Below are 11100 nucleotides of genomic sequence, written 5' to 3' on the forward strand. Positions count from 1 at the left end.
TGTGACCACATCATTCCAATCTCTGCCTCCATGGTGACATTGCTTTATCTTTTGTCTGTATCAAATCTCCCTCTGCCCAGGGAGGTTTGCAACTGCATTTAGGTAAGCAACTGCATTTAGGTCCCACTCTGATAGGATAATCTCTCTATCTCAATCCCTATCTTAATCATAGGTGCAAAATCCTTTTTTTTTTTTTTGCCATATAATTAATATTCACAGGTTTCAAGAATGAGTTAGAAGATATCTTTTGGGGGGGCCATTATTTAGTTGACTACAGTTTTTTTTTTGTTTTTTTTTTTCTTGCAAGAATCTTTAATAATGCTGCGGGAGGTAAAATTCTGAAAGGTCTCCCAAGATTTCCACTCCCTGGTGTGCAGACCTTGTATATGAACCTCCTCTTGAGTGTGGGTAGAACTGTCACATAATGGATTTCACTTGATTATGTTATGTTGTACGAAAGAATGGGTTTTGAAGATGCACTCTTTTCCTTAGGAAGCTATTCTTTTTCCACGTGTTTTGTGTTGTCTTCTTGTTTCCTTGATGTCAAGACAGGTGGATCAATCATTGTTTCCTGATTCCTGGGCCACTGTCTGAGATGGTGCATGACCAAAACTGGTCAATAAGAGTTTTTTCTACTTTTTAAAAGTCATGCCCATAGGCAAGACTTTTGTTCTCTTTGGTTGTGAGATTGTGGGGAATGTAAGCTTAGGACTACTTGGAATCTCATGGTTTTAGGCTTTGTGAAGTTTCTGCAATTAAAGACTGAACCCAATAGATAGGGAGAAGCAGAGAGGAGATGGGAAATCTTAAAGGCTTTAATGCCCTGAATTTGTATGTCCCTAATACTAGAGCTGTGCCTGCCCTTTCTGAGATAGCCCTGCCTTTCCATGTGAGCTCATAAAATCTTCTCTTTTGCTCGGGGTGATGTATTTTTATACATCTTAAAAAGTTCTGCTCAGCACATTGAGTACCTAACAAGTGGTCTGGCTCACAAAAAGCATCGCAGTGGTTGTTCAACAAATCAGCATTATTCTAAAGGTCTTTCCATGGCACTAGTATATTTATCTGAAGAAAAGAAACTAAGAGAATCTCTAACACGTATAAAGCGTTGCAAAGTTATTTTTAGAACTCCTTTGTGTTGGATTTACTCTCACATACAACAAGCCCTCCTAGTAGTCTGGTCTCTTTCTCACACCATCATTACACACTTTCAGGGATAATTAAATGTCTATGATAAATAGGATTTGTCATGGCTAGACTAAGAATCATTTGTTTTTTAGTTGTTTATACCTTTAACTTTGCTGTGTTTATATTTTAATTTCCACCAAAATTTTGATTTCTGTGATCTTTCTTTACCCTCACTTTAGCTAAATACTTAATGATTATTGACATTAAAAAAAAAATCCCAAATGCTGGTCCTTTCTCTTTAAACCTTTGACTTGGGGACACAAAAACAGTGTGCTATGGACTCCGTTTATTTTTATTTCTTGAAAACTTTCTAATAAAAAACACTTGAGAAATAATTGTGTAGAAAGCTCCACCTATTTTCTAGAATGATTTAAAATTAATAAGAATTTAAAAGAAATCACTAGATCTCAGATTATTAGAAAAATGTGTAATTTATGGGCTTAATATCATTCTATATTAATTCTAGTAACAAGTGCTTATATTATTACAATTTTTAAAAAAATTCCTCATAGTACTATGAGAACCAATATATAGGGCATTTTAATGGGATGTTCATATTCATTAACATTCCAGTGGTATGCACATAGTCAATGCCAGATTGATCACCCACATAAAATAAAAAATAGCAATATAATTAATTATTGCTGTAAGGGTATGGAAAAATTTCCAGGTCCATACTTACATCTCTCATTTTTGTATAGGGATTTTATTTTTGTCTTTTACTTTTCTATGAGGGATATCTGAAGTGATCAATTTTTAGCTTTTAGGGTCTTTCACACAAACAGATTCAGGGTCATTAAAAACTAAACTGAGCATAAAGGAACTCAGGAGGAAAACCAATACGATTTTTACTGAAAAGAATAAGAACCATCATTTTAGTGGGCTGAGCATGTGTGATCTTTTTTCTTTTCAGGCTCTTATAACACACAAGTGTAAACAATATATTAATGATTATATTTATAGGTTATTCTTATAACTGTGTTTTCTGGAGTTAATAAATAACAAGCTTGAATAGTCTCTTCCTTTTTGTAGATTGACCTGCTTTAATTATTGGTAAAATACTGCTATAGTAAGCATAAGATCTAAAAGATATGATAACATTCAAATTTAGATAATTCTTATTTGTAACAAAATGTTTGTATACATGCAGCGTAGATACCTCATGTCTGGATGAACCTGTATATTTTCAGACTAATGTGCCTGTTGATGGAAAATTTTTGAACTGCCAGGCACAAATAACTCTGTGGTAAATTACCTACCTGCGGTAAACCAAAGGTGTGTTTGTCCGACATGATTAGATAGCCCTCCCCAATCTCATTTAAAACCCCATGTTATTCATCTGGAAAAATATAAAATAATTTACTTTGTAATAAAGCTAGCAATTAAAAGCACTAGGGGTATGAGATTTAGTAAGTGGTGTTGAATAGCTCTCTATTTTGAAGAAATAAAGTTATATCTTTCCTTTACACCATAAAGTCTATAAAAAAGAATTATTACAACTATAAATAATTTATATAATTTTGAAGCTTAATGATTGCAGATGACGTTTATTATTTAGGTTGAAAATTTTTTCTCATTCAATTATTAAAAATTCTACAATATTGCATTCAAATTGAAAAATTATTCTATGTGAATTAATATACAAGGATTTTAGCATAGCTGGTATATGATTCTCTATGCTAGATTACACAGTCTTGCATTTCATATTATCCAAAAAAATAATAAAAAGTAATCTTCATGTTATACAAATGCCTATTTGAGTACCAGATATATTCAAAATCTTTATCGTTATATCACTTTAAAGGTAATTAAATTAATCAAAAAATTCCCCATTTTTTTGGACTGAAAAAGAAGTTGCCTCCATTTTTTACAGAGAATGTTCATATGGAGTAACTATCCTCCTATGGAGTATGTCCTAAGTATCAAATTTTGGCAGGATTCTTTTTTTTTTAAATGTTTTTAATTTTTTTATTTTTTTAGTAGAGACGGGGTCTCGCTCATGCTAAAGCTGGTTTCAAACTCTTGACCTCAAGGAATCTTCCCGCCTAGGCCTCCCAGAGTGCTAGGATTACAGGTGTGAGCCACCGCACCCAGCCAAAGGATTCTGTGGATGGGCTTCTAATACATGAAAGTTCTCCAAAACTATGCAGAGCTATGATTAAACCCAATATAGCCTTGCCTCTACCTAATCATTAAGCTATACTCTTCCCTAACTTAGAACTCAATTCCGTTTTCAAACATTTCTCATATTCATTGCCGCCTCTGTCCTTGCCTCAAGTACTCTGTATCTTTGCCTAGACTAAAACAACAACTTCTTACCTCTTCTCCTTGCTTTCATTTTTTTTTCCTCCTTTCACATTTTACCTCTGTTTTAGAAGGATCTTTCGAAGCTCCAAACATGATCTTTAAAAAAATTCTGGTTTCCCAAAGACTAAAGTGCAATTCCTCAGCATAACACTCAAAATTCCTCACAAAATAATCCAAATTTACCTTTCTGACTCCTACACCACATCCTGTGCATTTGCCATATTGACTGCATCTTTCCTTTCACACTTCGGTGCTTTACTCATGGTTTCCTATCAGCCCAGATTGGAAGTCTACCTCCTTCTAGCTGTCCCTAAATCCTTCCCTTCCTTTAAATTCAAACATCACAGCCTGCCTAAAGCCATCTTGGAATCTCCCTGTCAGTTACATTTCCTTTTCCACAGTCCCACAGCACTTCAGTCTACTCTCATGGCCCTTATTGCACTTTGATTCATATTAGCATTAATTAATCTCTCTGCCACGATTTATAAATTCCTTCAGGGGAAGGATTGTTTATTTTACTGGGTCATGGGAACTAGTGCAGATATCCCTAAGTAGTAGGCATTCAATCCATATTTACAGACTAGAACTCTAAACATAGACTTACACACATTGAGGAATAAGAAATACTATAAAGGAATGAGAAATCTGAGAACTTGAACTCTGTTCTCTGGTTTCTTTCCTCTTTGTATTTCTTTATAAATGAGAATGAATATCATTTGCTTTGTGATTTAGGAGAAATAATTTTTTTCTCCTTGCCTCAAATTCCTGTTTTGTAAGCCCAGAATGCGACTCTGTGAATTTTAAGTCATAATAAGGACCATCAAGAGGTACCATAAGGATACTAGAAATAAAGCATGCTTTTAATGTGTTTTCTCTCACAGTGTAAGAATATCTTACCATTAATGCATTCATTTCCCCAATTCAGCAACTTTCAAAGTAGAAATGCCACACAGGACTGAACACTTCAAGCAGAATAAAAATCTGGCTAATTCCTCCTGAGTACAAATAAATGGATGAGTCAGAGAGAGGTACCCACTCTATAAATTCTCATCCACAAACAAAAAGTGGACTGGAAAGTAAAAGCATTTTCAGGGACAGAAGCAACTGTAGGATGATGGCAAAGTGTGTGGGATTTTGCAATGAGAGCTGGCTGTTTATTCCCAGGATGTCATAATTAGTATCCACAGTAAACTTTTCCTAGAAAATTCAAACACAAGGTTACTGCTTGAGACTCCAACAAGCTAAGATTGTATTAGCAAACTAATGATAGCCATACCCATCACATTAACCTACCTAAATTGAAATCCAATGCACATAGTTTTTCATTAAATCCAGGTCTGTTGAAGTCATGTTTCTTTCTTCCAGTTGTCACTCTTGGAAGAATTTCAGTAGTTATTTAAAGGTATAGTACAATTTAATAGGAAAACTCTCCTAAATAAGAGGCCTTATGACCTGTTCTTTGGAAAATATTCATAACTCAGGATATTACTAAACACTAATTTGTTATTATTTTTAAAGAATGCTACTTTTCAAATTACACATGGATTCATTCTGGGCTTTCTGGTGTTCTGTTGTTTTGATGCATATATTTACTCTAGTTAATTAATATACTTTTCTTATATCACAGTGAGTACAATTTGTAATCAGGGCATCAGAGCTCTCTATATAATTGAATGCTTGTGAAATGTGATAATTTGGTCACTGAAGTGTTTTAATCACCTCGTTGAAACTTTGATGCACCATATTTTGCCTCATCTCTGGCAAAACTTTTGTGGAATGAAAGGCATCATCAGTTTTGCTCCTGAACAAATGAACATTTAAATTGTTTAGACATCATACATCTTGCATGAAGGACTACCAGTTTGACTCTCCTGATCCCCAATCAGTATTGTCAGGAATAAAGTATTTCCACATATGCTTCAGCTCTAGTTCTATGTAGATGCTTAGTAAATGCTGGTTGAATTAAATAAGTGGAATCCTCAGCAACTTTAAGACAATCATACAGCTGTTTCTAACCAGCAAATGAGTATAACATAACTCTCCTCTCTTTTTGATAAATTGCTTACTCTACGTTATGACAAATTGTATGTTCAGTCAACTATCACCTAGCAAAAAGCTTTCAAATATTAGCATTAGTACTAAGTGCAAAGAGGATACAATGATAAATAAAATCTTGTCCCTCACAGTGTAATGGTTGAGTCAGACAGACGACATTTACAATTGAATGTGATCTGTGCTGGTTCAAAGTAGGTGGGGCTACTGAGGAAGAAGAGGCAGACTAACTTGATTGGGAAACATTTCAGACTTTGTGTAAGATTTGAATCAGGTCTTAGATGATGAGTTCCCAAAGCTGAGAAAATGGTTAGGATATTTCAGAAAGAATAGAAGTGGTTGTAAAGGTGCAAACAAAGAGAAAAATAAAAGGGCAGGGGATTTCTGAAATTTGGTGTGGCTGTAACCTGTGGCTTGAAAGGAGCTATAGGGCTTGATATCAAGAGTGCATGCATGCTAGAGTTTCAGCAGTGCAAAGTATTTGAATGCTTCTCCTGGTCAAGCCGGCACTCTGCCAAGGGCTGGAATTCTTGGCTGGGCCCAGCTGTGTTGGGTTGGGCTGAGCTGAGACTGAGGTTTGGCTGACCCTTAGCCTCTACACTGTGAAGCTAAAAAAGAAATGGACTACAGCATTTAGGACAAATAGACAAGAAACAGAGAAACCTTAAAAAAAATGCATAGATGCCCAAAGATCTGGAGCAGAGAGTAGAAGTCCATTCCAAGTTAAAGGATGTACAAAATCCTCTAAACAGTATAAAATATTTCCAGGGAGGACAATAGGGACATTTTCTAAGGTTCCAAAATTCAGCTCCAGACATTTTGTAAATAGGAGATCTGCAACCTCACTTGTAGTTGAGAAAGAAATTGGTAAGGCAGTAAGGATTGTGTGAGCTGAATTCTGTGACAAAATTTGGGTTTTGGAAAGATTTATCTGATATTGGTGTGGTACGTGAAGATGTTGAGTCAAAATGGCCATTTTAAGAAGCTTTCTCAATCATTAAAATGAGGAAACTAATAAGAAACTAAATTGATATAACAACAGAGTTGAAATGAGGAGGATGAGTGAGATAAGAATAAAATGTAGCTAGAGTTTTCAGTCCATTTTTAGTTAATGTAATTGTTGATTTGGTTAAACTTGAGCCTATCATCTTACTATTCTTTTACTTTTCCGATTCTGTTCTTTGTTCCTTCATGTCCTCCTTTCCTGCTTTTATAAAGTTTTTTTTCTATATAGTTCTATTTAATTTTCTCCATTACTATGTTCACTGTCTCTTTGTTTTCTTTTTTATTTTATTTTTATGTGGTTGCTCTAGTGATTCAGATATGCATTCTTAACTTATAATTGTCTGCTTTGAAATAATATTGATAGCACTTCACTTAGAAAGAACCTTACAAATATATATATATATATTTACCTCTCCTGTTCTTTGTGCTATTATTAGATATGACAAACCCCACAATACATTGTTACTGTGCAGGTTTTAAACCATCAAATTATTTTTAAAGTGGTTAAAAAATTATGTTTAGTATAGGTTTGCTGTGAAATAATTCCTTCAATTATAGCTTTTTTTTGATAGAGAGCAAAGAAACATTTTTTATAATCTCACAGACATTGAACACTTCAATGCAATGATATTTCATTCTTTCATTCAGCCAGTATTTATCCAGTACCCACTATGTACTAGTTACTTGATAGATACTGAGGACTTACAGTTTTATACTATTTATAAAATTAGTAACAAAATTAGTAATTGGATACTTCAACATGCATTGTCTCAGTTTGTCTTTAGTTCACTCTCATTTCTGAAGAATGCTTTTGCTGACTATATAATTTTAAGTTGACTTTTTGTTTCGATTTGTTTTATTTCAAGTCTTTAATGCATCTTTCTTTTGTCTTCTAGCTTGCATTGTTTCTGATGAGAAATCAGTCATTACAGTAGTCCTTCCTTATTCATTATGTGTGTGAGATATGTTCCAAGATGCTAGTGAAAGCCTAAAATCCTGGATAGTATTGATTCGTACACATACTATGCTTTTTCCTATACATACATACCTATGGTAAAATTTGATTTATAACTTAGGCACAGCAAGAGAATAACAATAATAAAATAGAATAATTATAACAATATACCATAACAAAAGTTATGTGAATATTTTCTCTCTCTCCTCTCTCTTAAAATATCTTATTGTACTGTACTCACCTATTTTTGGACCACAATTGACCACAGATAACTGAAACCTGGGAAAGTGAAACCATGATGGGTTTCTGTATTTGTATCTGTTTCCCTTTCCATTTTATTTTCCTTTTCTTTTTCATTGTCTTTAATATTTCTTTGTCCCTGGCCTCTTTTAAGATGTTCACTTTATTTTTGGTTTTTGGTAAAGGAGTATCCAGGTGTACTTTTCTTTGTATTTTTCCTGCTTGGATTTATTGGACTTCTTGGATATATGCACTATTTTTTTTAAATCAAATATATTTTGTAAAAAAATTGAACAATTATTTTTAAATATATTGTTCTCTTCCAATTTATTTTTCCTTTCTTTCAGAGACTTCAATTATAACCAATTGATACTAATTCACAGGACACAAATTTCCTCCCCCTCCTATTTGTCTTTTCTCTCTGTTTCAGTTTAGGTTATTTTTATTGACCTGTCTTCTAGTTCAGTATTTCTTTTCTTTTTTACTGTCCAATTTGTTATTGAGCCCACTCAACTGAATTTTGTAATTTAAGATACTGTATTTTTTAGTTATAGACTTTCCATTTGCTTTTTTTAAATGACTCCCATTTTTATCCTTAAACAGTCTAACTTTTTTTTACTCACTCAATTCATCTTTACCTGTAAATAAATGCTTTACCACATTTATAATTATTATTGTAAAGTTTTTGTCTGCTAGCTACAATAAACAGGTCTGGGTTATCTGTGGGACTGTGTCTACAAACTGTTTTCTTTTAATTATTGGCCACATGTTTCTGCTTCATTAACTGTCTTATAATTTTTTATCATATTCTAGATGTTGTGAATAAATGGAAAGCAAAGACCAAAGTATCATTTTTTTTATTTGTTTCTCTTCCAAGTCTGGCAATTAGGGTGAGGTGCAGATCAATGAGATACCTGGAGAGTTGAGATGAGTTGAGCTGCAGCTGTAGCTATAAGTAAGTTGTTACTTACTGGCTGATGTCAACTGCCTAATTTGGTTGTTTAGTGCCTCTCTCATAATGTATGTTTTCTGGTGGGCATTAACATGTGATCCAAAGATGACACTTTGTGCCCAGCCCCATAGGTCTATCCACATGTCTCTTCTGTATACCTCTTTTTACTAAATCTAATCTTCCAGACTCCTGACCATTTGCCACTGTCCTTGAGTCTGTGTATGTTCTTACTAAAAGATATTTCTTTTACCACACAGGGTGAAGGATCAACTATATCACCTGAAGTTCTGCCTAGCAGGAGGATTTCTCCTCACTACTCTCTTTGGGTGCTATCCTGAGTGAGGCTGTAGTACAAAATGGTCCTTTATTTGGCTTGCACCATATATGGAGCCAAACGAATATGTTTGTGAACCAAACTTATGCTTTTTCCTCCTCCTTCAGCCAGATATAATGAAGCGCCCATGTGAACATAATTTGGCTCAAGGAGACGTACCAGGATTATAATAGTGTATGGCTCGGGGGTCTGAGTCACCTTTCGTGTAGCTCTGGTCCTGTTCATGCCATCCTCGATGTACCTTTTCTGTCTAACAATGATTGCTGTAAACGTGCCTGATCTTATGACTTTGTATAATAGTTCTGGCAGAATGTACCTCATAATGAGCAGTTGATGAATAGGTCTGGCCACATGGATTCTTATTGTCCCATGTATAGATACTTCATCTCTACCAGGTCTCAGTTGCATACCAGGAACTGTATTTCAAATGGTGTTTACTTCTCTGCTGCAGATGACTTGCCCTAGAGCCCTAGGGATTTATATTGTGATTTTCCTACTGGAACTTATCATACTTAGGATCTGGCTGGTGCATGTGGCAAAGCTGCCTGCACTGCAGCCTAGATATTCTACAGAGTCCTTTATTGTGATGGGTCCACTCAAAGCTGGCTGTCATGAATGTCACTTGGTAAAGAAGTCAAATAAATATTTTCAAATGGGGAATATTCTGTCTGCAATGTAGGCTGCTGGATGTTGTCTTTTAAAAAAAAAATTAGGTGTTATCTCAACATGCCCCACACCACAGAGCCCCTCAAAACCTCATTCATGTGGCAGACTCCTGAATATTTTCAGGATTTCTCTTCACTGGAATCTTATCTCTCCCTTTTCTCCTTTAATCAATGAGTTTTGGTCTTGAGAACTGGCTCAGATATGAAAACTAGGACTTCTATTTGGAGAGTTGCCTTCAGTCTCCTGTTTATCCATCCTTAATTTGTTTTGGTTATATGCATTAGGCAACACTGTTTTTGGCAGTTCACATATATGTGCCGGATAGACTATGGTTTACTAACTATCTCTGTATGTCTGCACATCTCTCATGTCCCTTGGGGGGTACTCTAAACTTTACAGTAATTACATGTTCTTGCTTCATATGGTTAATCACCATGACTGGCCTATGGTTTTTTTTGTTTTTGTTTTTGGTTTTTGGCTTTTTTTTTTTGAGATTCCCCATTGTTACCAGAGAGCTTGTTCTATAACAGCCTTCCCTGCCATCAGTCTTGGCCTACTAATGATAGCTACCACTGATCTTTTCAACTAGCCTGAGGCCCCATTCCCTTGTGAATTCTATCCTGTATTGGTAAATGGAGCATCTTTTGGACCCTTCCATAGAATAGAGTTGGATGGTGGGCTTCAACTTTAGGTAGAGTAACTAATCTGGCGTGCTCGTATCTCTAAGCCTTTTGATATTTCCTACCACCATGTTTCATGAAAGTTCTAGTACTGCTACTTCACCTAGTATGAGCCATCTCTTTTTCCAAGCTTCCAAGAGCCAGCCTAGTAGCTTGTTAGTAGTGTTTTCCAGGATCCTTGATCAAGTATTAAATTTTGTATCACAGAAGAGGGTTCCCAGATCAGTCAACTCTCCCTGCTACAGCTTTGTGGTTTGCCAAGCCCTTTTTGTTTAGCACCCTTCCCTTATGATTCTTAGAGTCCTATTCTGTACATACTCCAACTCCTGCCGCTATATTTTGTCTAGGTCCAGCAATTTCTTCATCATAGTATCCTATTCCTTCAAGGGGAACATTATTCTTTAACTTGACATAGTGAAACATTCTTATAGGCCTAGAGGATTTAGGTTGGGGAGTCAAGGTTGTTAGGTACATCGACCCAGATATCCCATCCCAAGTCTAAGGATCCTACTCCTTCCCAATCAGGGCCCTGATCTTGGCATAGAATACTTGTCAGGCAACAAATCAATACTTTCTGAAGCTTTTGAATCCCAGACCTGCTTTTATTGGCCCTTCATCTGTGGGAGATGAGAGTCTTTTTGCATGCTGCCTCTGACATTTACCTTAAATTGGCAATTTAACTTGGTAATTTATAACTTTCAGTCTTTCATTATCTTTCTGC

Source organism: Lemur catta, chromosome 1 (assembly GCF_020740605.2).
Source record: "Lemur catta isolate mLemCat1 chromosome 1, mLemCat1.pri, whole genome shotgun sequence".
Lineage (NCBI taxonomy): Eukaryota > Metazoa > Chordata > Mammalia > Primates > Lemuridae > Lemur > Lemur catta.